The sequence below is a fragment of the Drosophila teissieri genome, unplaced genomic scaffold, assembly GCF_016746235.2.
Source record: "Drosophila teissieri strain GT53w unplaced genomic scaffold, Prin_Dtei_1.1 Segkk65_quiver_pilon_scaf, whole genome shotgun sequence".
Taxonomy (NCBI): Eukaryota; Metazoa; Arthropoda; class Insecta; order Diptera; family Drosophilidae; genus Drosophila; species Drosophila teissieri.
This window is the reverse complement of record NW_025225025.1, coordinates 42,950-57,305: the sequence shown is the minus strand read 5'-3', so window position 1 is coordinate 57,305 and position 14,356 is coordinate 42,950. Positions and strand designations below refer to the sequence as shown.

The following is a 14,356-nucleotide window of genomic DNA, read 5'->3' as shown; positions in this document are numbered from 1 at the left end:
AAAAAAATTAAACACAACACAACGCAACAATTACATCATCAACATTCGCAGCAGTAGCTGCAATCAAACCAACACTGCCCTCCACGGCAAACTCATCATCAAAACCAGAAACCAATGAAAACAGCAATGATAAAGTAGCACATGTCTCCACCCCTCCCTCTCCCACCACCTCCACAGCAGTTTTATCTGCTCCCTCTCCCTGCTCTTCTTATGCAGAGCAAAAACATACATACACATCATATGATTCTTCTGCTGCTATCACAGCAGCAAAAGATCTACTAGCAAAAACGAAAAACAACAACAGTAACACACTCACAAAAACTTAATCTCTCACAACACTTAATATTGATAACAAAGATTTGACTCACACTCAATCTCTCACATCACTCAATAACTCACAACTCTCTCTTCACTCAACAACAAGCGAATCCGACCCAGATGCGTCAATGGAAGAACTTGATTAATTATAAAGCTTTTCCATTGCCTCTCCTACTGCAAACATATTACATCTAACAAAACGCAGTAATCATACATTTCAAAATTCTACAATGGAACATTAAGGGAATATTCAATAACTACAACGAACTTTCGCTGATCATAAGAGAGAGACCACTCTCCAGAAGTTCTATGTTTGCAAGAAACCCACCTACCTTACAACTTCAACACATTTATCTGCCCTAAGGCTTACATTGGATATTTTCTTAATCACCCTCACAACACATCGGCCAAACACGGTGTTGGCCTGCTTATTAAGCGCACCATCCCACCCACCCACAAAATCCTTAATGGAAACCTTCTCTCCTCTACTCTCAAAATAAATTTGAATAACCCAATAAGCATAATCAATACCTATATAGCACCCTCCGAAAATTTTTCAATCCAAGACCTGGATAACATAATTTGCCAAAGTGAGGAACCACTAATATTACTCGGCGACTTCAACTCGCGGAGTACTCTGTGGGGATCCCATACAACAAACTCACGTGGAAAAAAACTAGAGCGGGTCAGGGTCGGAAAGAGTCAATAAAAACACAATGGATCTCATCCCTAAACTGTTCAACACAACAAATAAGCCACTCGCCAAAGAATTCAAGGCAACCTTTAAGCACAACAAAATATACAAATACCCGTCCACCCTCCGACGCTGTGCTGAACTCAGCAAAAAACTCGATTTGGTGGCTCCGACCACTAAGTCCATATAATGGGACCCGCCATGGTCGCGATGTGTCCCCAACATAAGCACCAAGCTCCATGACACATTGAAAAGCACTACCTCAAGTCTTGAATATCAAACTTACATCCTAGAAGAGAAACACCGCCTAGGAACAAAACGATGGCTATACACAGATGGCTCAAAAACTATCAACTCTACATCCTTTGCCGTAGTGGTCAGCAAAAATACACTGATCGCAGGAGGCCTGCTCCCAAATTTCAACTCTATCTTCACCGCTGAGGCACTTGGTATACTAAAAGCCTGCCAATTTGCCAACACACCCACGGATTGCTCATAATTTGCACTGACAGCCTATCAGCCTTATCAGCCATTCCAAATCCAGAACACAACGATATATCCATTAAAGACATACAAAAAATAATTTCAAAAAACAATAAAAAAATCACACTGTTCTGGGCCCCTTCCCACATGGGAATCCCAGGTAACGAAAACGCCGATGCTGCAACCCAAATACATAGCACACCTACACACCTGTTTACGCCAACCAACTCAAAGGACATCAAAAATCTCATCACCATATGAACAAAGAAAGAAAAACTCGCACAATGGGCACTTTTTGATCATAGATACGCTACACTAAATACAACTTGCAGCAAACTATCACTCCCCACATTAACCAAAATGCGCTCAGGCAGTATCTTCACCCGCCTCCGAATTGGACACACACAACAAACTCACGAGCACCTTCTAAAGGGGACCCCACGTCCTCAATGCACCTGTGGTGAAAGCTTAAGCACCGATCATCTGCTCGACGCATGTCCAGACCTGAAAGCCACAAGGGAACATATCTTTGGCTCCCAGATTCCTTCTTCCTTCCTCAAAGAACCCTCTGCCACCAACATTTCTACAATTCAAAAATTTGTAAATAAAGCAAATATAGACAAAAAAAAACTGTATATACAATAAAATAGCAACATTAATTATACTACATCTCGAGTCGAAGGCCTAAGCAGCTAGCACAGGTTAAGTTTATATTAGGATTAAGTTTATATTATTCTAAATTTAATTTGTTAAAATAAAAAAATAAATATGATTACCTGGTAAACACTTTGAATTTAATAGTTTTTATTAGAGCAATACTATTGCAAACTGGACGACCATATCATGTACAACATACTCGGTGTACACCAATTATTAAAAAATCGGACTATCTTATCATGTTAAAATGAACGTCCAAAAATGAATTGAAAATATAATATTAGGAAAAAACAAGAGGGAACGCTATAGTCGAGTTTCCCGACTATCTAGTGGACTATCCCCGACTCAGCTAGTCAAAGTGTGAAGAAGAAATTTCAACACTGACAGTTTTTGGCGGTTTGTGGGCGTTGGAGTGGGCGTGGCAACATGGGACAACAAACTTGCTCTGCGCCTATGTCTCTGAAGTCTGCATGGCTGAATCTCTATTTTCTAGCTCTTATAGTTCCTGAAATCTCGACGGTCATACGGACGGGCAGACAGACGGACGGACATGACCAGATCGACTCGGCTATTGATCCTGATCAAGAATATATATACTTTATATGGTCGGAAACGCTTCCTTCTGCCTTTTACTTATTTTTCAACGAATCTAGTATAAAAAGAAATCACAGTTTTGTTTGCTTCAATTATAATTCTTTCTAATTCGGTAAACACCATATTATTTACCATCGGTTTAAAACGTATCAATATCGGACGACTATATAGTATAGGTAGTCTACTAGCATGCGGAAACCTAATTGAATTCTTTACATATTTATAAAATTTCCAATGAAGTCATGCAGTGATATAGGCAGAAGAATATTTGACTGTTCTTCTGTGGACCACGTAGTGCCTGGTATATTAAAGTCACCTAGAACAACCAGTTGGTCCCTATCGGACAGTCTATTTGAAACGGATTGGATAGCGGACAAATAGTTAATATATTAAGAAAATTCAGACGGCGGAATGTAAGAGCACGTAATATAAACAGAGCTATCAGAAAATGACAGCTTTACGCGTATGAATTTTACGTTACGGAACTCGTCAAAAAGCACCTCCTCTGACGTGAGGGTAGACCTAACAGCAATTAGGACTCCACCTCCCCGCCTGGAGGGACGATCATGCCTGTATACTGTGTACATACCTAGGAAAACTTCAGAGTTAAGTATCTCTGGTTTTAACCAAGTCTCTGTAAACACAATAATATAGGATGCAAAGGAAGGGCTATCTGAATACAAATTAGTTAGCTTACTACACAAGCCTCTTACATTTTGATAACAGATAGTGAGGCTAGATTATAGTTTTTTGAAAAGGAAGAAGTAGAAGTAGAAGAGGAGGGTGAGGATGAGGATGGGGCAGTGATCTAGCCTATTTAAATAATGCACAAATCACAAGAGATTCAACCGCGAAGCGAACGGAAATTTAACTAGTACTAAGTAGGAAATTAAATTATTCAAAAATGTATTTAAAACCCCTGCTGGATTTGGCAAAAACAAAAATAAATTCGGAGCGCAGAAAAAAAAACACGACCGTTCGCTTTGAAGGTAGAAGACAGTAATGTGTACAGCATGATACAGTAATATGTACGTAGGAAAACGAATTAAAGGAGGCGCTGTGCAGCTATCGTTTCAATAAAGTTTAATCAATTCATTTATATATTTATTTATCAAAAATATCGACACAATTTACAAAACTAAGATTAACACATACGATAGTAGTACTAGCTTCGAAGGGATCGACTACGTACTTCTATACTATTTATCAATGTATAAACAATATACCCCATTTTAAGAATGAATTTTAAAAATTCCACTTTTTATACCCGTTACTCGTAGAGTAAAAGGGTATACTAGATTCGTTGAAAAGTATGTAACAGGCAGAAGGAAGCGTTTCCGACCATATAAAGTATATATATTCTTGATCAGGATCAGTAGCCGAGTCGATCTGGCCATGTCCGTCTGTGCGTATGAACGTCGAGATCTCAGGAACTACAAAAGCTAGAGATGAGAAGTTGAGATTAATCATACAGACTCCAGGGGCATAGACGCAGCGCAAGTTTGTCGATTCATGTTGCCACGCCCACTCTAACGCCCACAAACCGCCCAAAACGGCCACGTCCACACTTTTGAAAAATGTTTCGATATTTTTTCATTTTTATATTAGTCTTATAAATTTCTATCGATTTGCCAAAAAACTTTCAAATATCAAAACATTTTTCATAAGTGTGGGCGTGGCAGCTTTGGGCGGTTTGTGGGCGTTAGAGAGGGCGTGGCAAAGAGTTTTTTTGCAAATCGTTAGAAATTTATAAGACTAATATAAAAATGAAAAAATATCGAAACATTTTTCAAAAGTGTGGACGTGGCCGTTTTGGGCGGTTTGTGGGCGTTAGAGTGGGCGTGGCAACATGAATCGACAAACTTGCGCTGCGTCTATGCCCCTGTAGTCTGTATGCTTAATCTCAACTTTCTAGCTTTTGTAGTTCCTGAGATCTCGACGTTCATACGGACGGACAGACGGACGGACAGACGGACAGACAGACGGACATGGCCAAATCGACTCGGCTACTGATCCTGATCAAGAATATATATACTTTATATGGTCGGAAACGCTTCCTTCTGCCTTTTACTTATTTTTCAACGAATCTAGTATAAAAAGAAATCACAGTTTTGTTTGCTTCAATTATAATTCTTTCTAATTCGGTAAACACCATATTATTTACCATCGGTTTAAAACGTATCAATATCGGACGACTATATAGTATAGGTAGTCTACTAGCATGCGGAAACCTAATTGAATTCTTTACATATTTATAAAATTTCCAATGAAGTCATGCAGTAATATAGGCAGAAGAATATTTGACTGTTCTTCTGTGGACCACGTAGTGCCTGGTATATTAAAGTCACCTAGAACAACCAGTTGGTCCCTATCGGACAGTCTATTTGAAACGGATTGGATAGCGGACAAATAGTTAATATATTAAGAAAATTCAGACGGCGGAATGTAAGAGCACGTAATATAAACAGAGCTATCAGAAAATGACAGCTTTACGCGTATGAATTTTACGTTACGGAACTCGTCAAAAAGCACCTCCTCTGACGTGAGGGTAGACCTAACAGCAATTAGGACTCCACCTCCCCGCCTGGAGGGACGATCATGCCTGTATACTGTGTACATACCTAGGAAAACTTCAGAGTTAAGTATCTCTGGTTTTAACCAAGTCTCTGTAAACACAATAATATAGGATGCAAAGGAAGGGCTATCTGAATACAAATTAGTTAGCTTACTACACAAGCCTCTTACATTTTGATAACAGATAGTGAGGCTAGATTATAGTTTTTCGAAGAGGAAGAAGTAGAAGTAGAAGAGGAGGGTGAGGATGAGGATGGGGCAGTGATCTAGCCTATTTAAATAATGCACAAATCACAAGAGATTCAACCGCGAAGCGAACGGAAATTTAACTAGTACTAAGTAGGAAATTAAATTATTCAAAAATGTATTTAAAACCCCTGCTGGATTTGGCAAAAACAAAAATAAATTCGGAGCGCAGAAAAAAAAACACGACCGTTCGCTTTGAAGGTAGAAGACAGTAATGTGTAAAGCATGATACAGTAATATGTACGTAGGAAAACGAATTAAAGGAGGCGCTGTGCAGCTATCGTTTCAATAAAGTATAATCAATTTATTTATATATTTATTTATCAAAAATATCGACACAATTTACAAAACTAAGATTAACACATACGATAGTAGTACTAGCTTCGAAGGGATCGACTACGTACTTCTATACTATTTATCAATGTATAAACAATATACCCCATTTTAAGAATGAATTTTAAAGATTCCACTTTTTATACCCGTTACTCGTAGAGTAAAAGGGTATACTAGATTCGTTGAAAAGTATGTAACAGGCAGAAGGAAGCGTTTCCGACCATATAAAGTATATATATTCTTGATCAGGATCAATAGCCGAATCGATCTGGCCATGTCCGCCTGTCCGTCTGTCCGTCCGTCTGTCCGTCCGTCTGTCCGTCCGTCTGTCCGTCCGTCTGTCCGTCCGTATGAACGTCGAGATCTCAGGAACTACAAAAGCTAAAAAGTTCAGATTAAGCATACAGACTCCAGAGACATAGAAGCAGCGCAAGTTTGTCGATTCATGTTGCCACGCCTACTCTAACGCCCACAAACCGCCCAAAACTGTCACGCCCACATTTTTTAAAAATGTGTTGATATTTTTTCATTTTTGTATTAGTCTTGTAAATTTCTATCGATTTGCCAAAAAACTTTTTGCCACGCCCACTTTAACGCCCACAAACCGCACAAGGCTGTCACGCCCACATTTTTAAAAACTGTTTTGATATTTTTTCATTTATTAATTAGTCTTGAAAATTTCTATTGCTTTGCCAAAAAACTTTTTGCCACGCCCACTCTAACGCCCACAAACCGCCAACAACTGTCAGTGCTGAAATTTCTCCTTCGCACTTCCACTAGCTGAGTAACGGGTATCAGATAGTCGGGGAACTCGACTATAGCGTTCTCTCTTGTTTGTTGTAGGGTTTGGGTATGTTTCCACAAAGTGTTCCATGTTTGCTGGTGTTTATTTGCATAGAGCGCAGTTGCGAATTGTGTTGGGGTCGAGAACGTGCTTCTGTTACACTTGAAGTTACACCAAGTCGAAGTCTATGTATTTGATTTTTACTTGTAGAGTAAAAGGGTACACCAGATCGTTGAAAGTATGTAACAGGTAGAAAGAAGCATTTCCGACCCTAAAAAGTATATATATTCCTGATCAGGGTCACAAGCAAGTCGATCGGGCTATGTCCGTTTGTCCGTCCGTATGAACGCCGCGATTTCTGGAACTTTTAAAGCTAAAACGTTGTGATTCCAGAGACAAAGACGCAGCGCAACTTTGTTTCCTGAAGTTGCAACGCCCTATCAAACGTAAAAAACTGTATGGCCATTTTATATCGGTATGTCAGAAATTGTTGTGGCACGCCCACTGTAACCGCCCAAAACTGTCGCTCCCTCACCTGTGAAAATTGGTTGATTTTTAAATTTTATTATTTTTGGCCAATCTATCCTTATGCCAAAAATATGTTATTCTTTCTCAGCCGAAAACCACTGTAGCTATGGCTGATATCTATCCTGTACCTTAGTTTTACAAATTAATCATGCAATGTAAAATAAATAATTGTTATGCTGGTGTTGTACTTTTGAAGAGCAATGGTTAGTTCGATTTTGCGTATGGATTTGCCTTTTTACCATTTTCTATAGCGCATTAGCATTTCTTTAAACTACGATCGTATTTTAGCCTGTATGAGTGTTTTGCGTGTATGTTTTATGGTATTGTATGTGCTTCGTTCTTAAGTTACTTGTTCATAAGTTCCTTTGCTGTAATAAAGATAAGGTATTTTGTCTATGGAATGGTGGTGGTTTTTACAATTATTTTATTAAGGGGCCTGTCAACATTCTTTGTTTGCGTGGGTAATTTTGGAACAGTTTTTGCAATTACATTTTGGGTTTTCTTCGTGTACTAGATTCTTAAAAAGTATTTAACAGGTAGACTTAAGCGTTTCGACTACGAGTATAAGGTATATATATTCTTTATCACGATGTCTAGCCGACTCGATCGGACCATGTCCGTCTGACGGTCCGGCCTTCCGTCCGGGGTCTTCGGGATCGTTAATAAAAGCTAAAATATTACGACTAAGCATGCACGACTAAACTGCCAATCCCTCACCGTAGAAAAATGCTCAATTTTGTTTTTCATATTGATATTTGTCCTGCAAACTTCTATGAACATGCCAAGAAAAATCTGTGCCACTGTAACGCACAATATTGGCATGCTCGCACTTAATTTTTTTTTTAAATTCTATTATTATTATTATTATCTCAATATACTTCGCATCTCGCGCGCACTCTGCCGTCAGCCTTATTATACCCGTTAATCGTAGAAAAAAGAGTAAAAAGTATATAACAGGCAGAAGGAAGCGTTTCCGACCATATAAAGTATTTCTATTCTTGATCAGGATCAATAGCCGAATCGATCTGGCCATGTCCGTCTGTCTGTCTGTCCGTCCGTATGAACGTCGAGATCTCAGGAACTATAGCAAACTTTAGAGACATAGACGCAGCGCAAGATGACCCATGTTAGCACGCCCACTCCGACGACCACAAACCGGTCAAAACTGCCACGCCACCATTTTTAAAAAAATGTCTTGATTTTTTTAATTTTTTTATTAGTCTTGTAAACTTTTATCGACTTGCAGAAAAACTTTTTGCCACACCCACTCTAACGCCCACAAGCCGCCCAAAACTGCCACGCCAACACTTTTGAAAAATGTTTATATATTTTTCACACTTTTGTTAGTCTCGTAAATTGCTCTCGATTTGCCAAAAATCTTTTTGCCACGCCTACTCTTACGGCCACAAGCCGCCAAATACTGCCACGCCCAAACATTTATAACTTTTTTAAACTTTTTTAATTTAATTGATTTTTTTCCCTATATCTATCAATATGCTAAAATAATGTGAAAATTTCTTGTTTGCCCTTCCACAAGCTAAGTAACGGTTCGTCTGGGAACTCGTTTATAGCATTTTCTCTTGTTTTTATACCCGTTACTCGTAGAGTAAAAGGGTATACTAGATTCGTTGAAAAGTATGTAACAGGCAGAAGAAAGTGTTTCGACCATATAAAGTATATATATTCTTGATCAGGATCAGTAGCCGAGTCGATCTGGCCATGTCCGTCTGTGCGTATGAACGTCGAGATCTCAGGAACTACAAAAGCTAGAGATGAGAAGTTGAGATTAAGCATACAGACTCCAGGGGCATAGACGCAGCGCAAGTTTGTCGATTCATGTTGCCACACCCACTCTAACGCCCACAAACCGCCCAAAACGGCCACGTCCACACTTTTGAAAAATGTTTCGATATTTTTTCATTTTTATATTAGTCTTATAAATTTCTAACGATTTGCAAAAAAACTCTTTGCCACGCCCTCTCTAACGCCCACAAACCGCCCAAAGCTGCCACGCCCACACTTATGAAAAATGTTTTCATATTTTTTCATTTTTGTATTAGTCTTGTAAATTTCTATCGATTTGCCAAAAAACTTTTTGCCACGCCCACTCTAACGCCCACAAAACCGCCAAAAAACGACTCGGCTATTGATCCTGATCAAGAATATATATACTTTATATGGTCGGAAACGCTTCCTTCTGCCTTTTACTTATTTTTCAACGAATCTAGTATAAAAAGAAATCACAGTTTTGTTTGCTTCAATTATAATTCTTTCTAATTCGGTAAACACCATATTATTTACCATCGGCTTAAAACGTATCAATATCGGACGACTATATAGTATGGGTAGTCTACTAACATGCGGAAACCTAATTGGATACTTTACATATTTATAAAATTTCCAATGAAGTCATGCAGTGATATAGGCAGGAGAATATTTGACTGTTCTTCTGTGGACCACGTAGTGCCTGGTATATTAAAGTCACCTAGAACAACCAGTTGGTCCCTATCGGACAGTCTATTTGAAACGGATTGGATAGCGGAAAAATAGTTAATATATTAAGAAAATTCAGACGGCGGAATGTAAGAGCACGTAATATAAACAGAGCTATCAAAAAATGACAGCTTTACGCGTATGAATTTTACGTTACGGAACTCGTCAAAAAGCACCTCCTCTGACGTGAGGGTAGACCTAACAGCAATTAGGACTCCACCTCCCCGCCTGGAGGGACGATCATGCCTGTATACTGTGTACATACCTAGGAAAACTTCAGAGTTAAGTATCTCTGGTTTTAACCAAGTCTCTGTAAACACAATAATATAGGATGCAAAGGAAGGGCTATCTGAATACAAATTAGTTAGCTTACTACACAAGCCTCTTACATTTTGATAACAGATAGTGAGGCTAGATTATAGGTTTTTGAAGAGGAAGAAGTAGAAGTAGAAGAGGAGGGTGAGGATGAGGATGGGGCAGTGATCTAGCCTATTTAAATAATGCACAAATCACAAAAGATTCAACCGCGAAGCGAACGGAAATTTAACTAGTACTAAGTAGGAAATTAAATTATTCAAAAATGTATTTAAAACCCCTGCTGGATTTGGCAAAAACAAAAATAAATTCGGAGCGCAGAAAAAAAAACACGACCGTTCGCTTTGAAGGTAGAAGACAGTAATGTGTACAGTATGATACAGTAATATGTACGTAGGAAAACGAATTAAAGGAGGCGCTGTGCAGCTATCGTTTCAATAAAGTTTAATCAATTCATTTATATATTTATTTATCAAAAATATCGACACAATTTACAAAACTAAGATTAACACATACGATAGTAGTACTAGCTTCGAAGGGATCGACTACGTACTTCTATACTATTTATCAATGTATAAACAATATACCCCATTTTAAGAATGAATTTTAAAGATTCCACTTTTTATACCCGTTACTCGTAGAGTAAAAGGGTATACTAGATTCGTTGAAAAGTATGTAACAGGCAGAAGGAAGCGTTTCCGACCATATAAAGTATATATATTCTTGATCAGGATCAATAGCCGAATCGATCTGGCCATGTCCGTCTGTCCGTCCGTCAGTCCGTCTGTCCGTCCGTATGAACGTCGAGATCTCAGGAACTACAAAAGCTAGAAAGTTTCGATATTTTTTCATTTTTATATTAGTCTTATAAATTTCTAACGATTTGCAAAAAAACTCTTTGCCACGCCCTCTCTAACGGCCACAAACCGCCCAAAGCTGCCACGCCCACACTTATGAAAAATGTTTTGATATTTGAAAGTTTTTTGGCAAATCGATAGAAATTTATAAGACTAATATAAAAATGAAAAAATATCGAAACATTTTTCAAAAGTGTGGACGTGGCCGTTTTGGGCGGTTTGTGGGCGTTAGAGTGGGCGTGGCAACATGAATCGACAAACTTGCGCTGCGTCTATGCCCCTGTAGTCTGTATGCTTAATCTCAACTTTCTAGCTTTTGTAGTTCCTGAGATCTCGACGTTCATACGGACGGACAGACGGACGGACAGACGGACAGACAGACGGACATGGCCAAATCGACTCGGCTACTGATCCTGATCAAGAATATATATACTTTATATGGTCGGAAACGCTTCCTTCTTCCTGTTACATACTTTTCAACAAATCTAGTATACCCTTTTACTCTACGAGTAACGGGTATAATAATGATGTCTTACTCACGTAATATAAATCCTATGTTGCCATTGCTGCTTATCCTTCTTGCTTTGGTTCTTAACTATGAATAAATAAATGGTTCAGATATTTTTATATAATTGTGAGCTAGTGCGGGTGTTACTGATTTATTATTCTATTCTTATTTGGCATAAGAGACTATTGAAATAAATAAGAATACTATTTTTTAACTCCTTTTGTTACCATACAAATATTTTTTCTTCAACTTATTTTCTTTTCAGAACAAATAATTATTTAGCTAATATAAACCGGTTTGTTTATTTGGTGTCAAATTATTTTAAATTATTTTTCGTGATCCCAGACCATTTACGACCGCGAATCCATTTATAACAAGAGGCAGTAAGAAGCAAAGGGGAGAGTTAAAAAAAAACGAAAATCAAAAAGAGGTTTAACAAGTTTTGAGTTACTGAGGCAGGGAACCAAGTCGGGTTTCGGTTGTTTGTGGGAGTTCATTGAACGCCAAGAACTTTAAATAGTGTTTATATCCTCGTTTTGCTTTCACGATGTAACAACAGGGAATTTTTTATTTCTTTTATTTTTGTGGTTGATCAAGTATTTTACTGACTTGTCTTCCTTTACAAACTTTTATCTTGCAATAATCCACTATTTCTTATGTTCTTCACGTACGTCTGTAGACATTTTCGTTGGTAGTAACGTATCAATATAAGTACACTTGCCATCAAGTCACGGATATGAACTATATGCACACTTTTAGAAAAAAACCTACCAATTCCTTACTTTTCTATGCAAGCCCTTACTCAGTTGCTCGAGGCGTTAACAACCTTTCACATGTGCGATCAATGAAGAACTGTAGGTGGTTGAGCTGAGGACGCTTCTATTTATACTTATACATTTTAAAAAAAAAAAGATGCGAATGAATCCAGGAGAGCGAAAAATTACTGAGTCCGAAGAGTTCTATATATTTTTTTTTTCGAAAGCTACTCACACAGATTCCAAGTGTCGTAAATTAACTGGATGTTTCCGTCCAACAGCTATGAGAAAGCGAGAAGCCAATATGTGGCAGGACTCTTTGTGAAGGCGTCTTATCATAAAGTTTTTAATTCTTACACGAATGCCTAAGAGGAGCAGAACCAAAAACACACAACAAAACTTTGTTTTAAATCCCTTCTCGTAAAGTCCAGCTGTCCGCATAAACGCTGTAATCTCGAGAACTTTAAAAGAAAGAAAGTTAGGACTAAGAATGTAGATTCTAGAAACATAGATTCCATTTTAACGGTCATCACGGCCCATCAAAAATATTCTTTTTTTTACATTTTATTATTTTTCTTGCCAATTTCTAAAGATAGGCTTATGACATTTGGCCACGTCCACTCTGACGCCCAAAATCCGTCCAAAACTGTCACGCTCACACTTTGCCTTTTTTGAATTTAATTGCCAATTTCTAAAGATACTACCCCAACCCCAAAGAGCGTCCAAAACGGTCATGCACAATTCTTATAGATAAAGTGATATTGTTTATTAAAACACTTATCTTAATAATTTTAAATGTGCAACTTGAGTTAAAACTTTAATTTGTAACCCTATACATTTAATGGAGTCTCGTCCCAGAAGACTTATAGAAAATTCAATAGACAATATGTGCTGTAACATACAATTAAAAATAATTTAAAGTGCGTTTCCGATTCATTTGCACTGATTTAACAGAAAGTCTTAAAAGGCACAGCTTCGAAGAGAAGCTCTGAAGAAGAATCTGAACAAGAAAGTAAACTTGATTCGATATTCAGAAGTTTAGATTCCCTGCGATAATAATATATTTATAAAAAAAAAACCTGGGGCACAAGAGCATTTTATGATAAAAAATCAACGACATTTTTTCAAATATTTCCAATTAATCTTCCGACGGTTCATATAGGTATAGGTGCTATATGAACAAGTAGTCTGATATTAATGATATTTAGACCTGAATTGTATATTGTATTGTAAGGTAAATATTTTTTCATATTTCTACCCTGCAATAGAGAGATGATTTTTGACAGAGTTTCATGCAACGGTTTCAATAGAAACGGACATACAGGTTATGCATATCGGCTCGGCTGTTGATACTGATAAATTGCTTAAAATTTTCAATTCAGCCAAATAGGCATGGAGCCAAAGCAATTCCCAGGTGCTCTACAATATAAAAAAATTTGTCGATTTAACGAAGCATTTCGACATGAGCCTATTCTTACCGGACGAACTCACGCAAGAATTCGATTGGCATTTTGATACTTCATTGAAATTTTATAAAATGTTAGGTATTTGGTATATTTCTTCTTCATTTTTTGTTCATTATTTTTATTATTATTGTTATAATAATAATAATATTGAGCCTCTTATAACAGAAGACTGTTTAAAGTGTTGGCGCGAAAATAAATAAAACAATGTGTAATCGCTTACTCTGGGTTCGAAAATTTAATTGGAGCAATATATCACCTTCGAACCAAAGATACTAGAATAACAAGATGAGTACCTCCACACATACGATTTTATTTTTTGCACACGAACTTTTTGTGCAGGCTCTAGAGCTGGCTCCAATTCTCTCTTCATTTTTTTTTTTAGCCAGAGAGAAGGAGTGCTCAATTTTTATAGTTGTAAGTATTATTATAAATTTTCAAACATGCATACATATGTACACACGTACATCATATATGCATGAAAAAAAATCAAAACCATATATGTACAGTTATTGTATATATGAATATATTTTTGACAAAGGTTTGAATTTAAAAAAATAGAATAGTCATGTGCAGTGTCAGCATAATTATGCGTGAGAATATGTGCGCATACGATTCTCCCGCTTGATCGCTACACTCAGCGATCCTCTGCCAGTCTCGCTGGCAGCGCAGTTGCGCGGCATTAGGTTAAGATATATGAAAGCTTTTAAATGTAAATCAGACCAAGAATGACGGCTGAATAAGGCAGACGCCT

The 14,356-nt window shown here is 37.6% G+C and overlaps 1 pseudogene; it reads right to left on the bottom strand.

Annotated features, from left to right (window-relative positions):
• Window positions 1-12,224, bottom strand: part of LOC122625749 — a 36,020-nt pseudogene extending 23,796 nt beyond the window's left edge.
• Window positions 12,225-14,356: the final 2,132 nt, after the last annotated feature.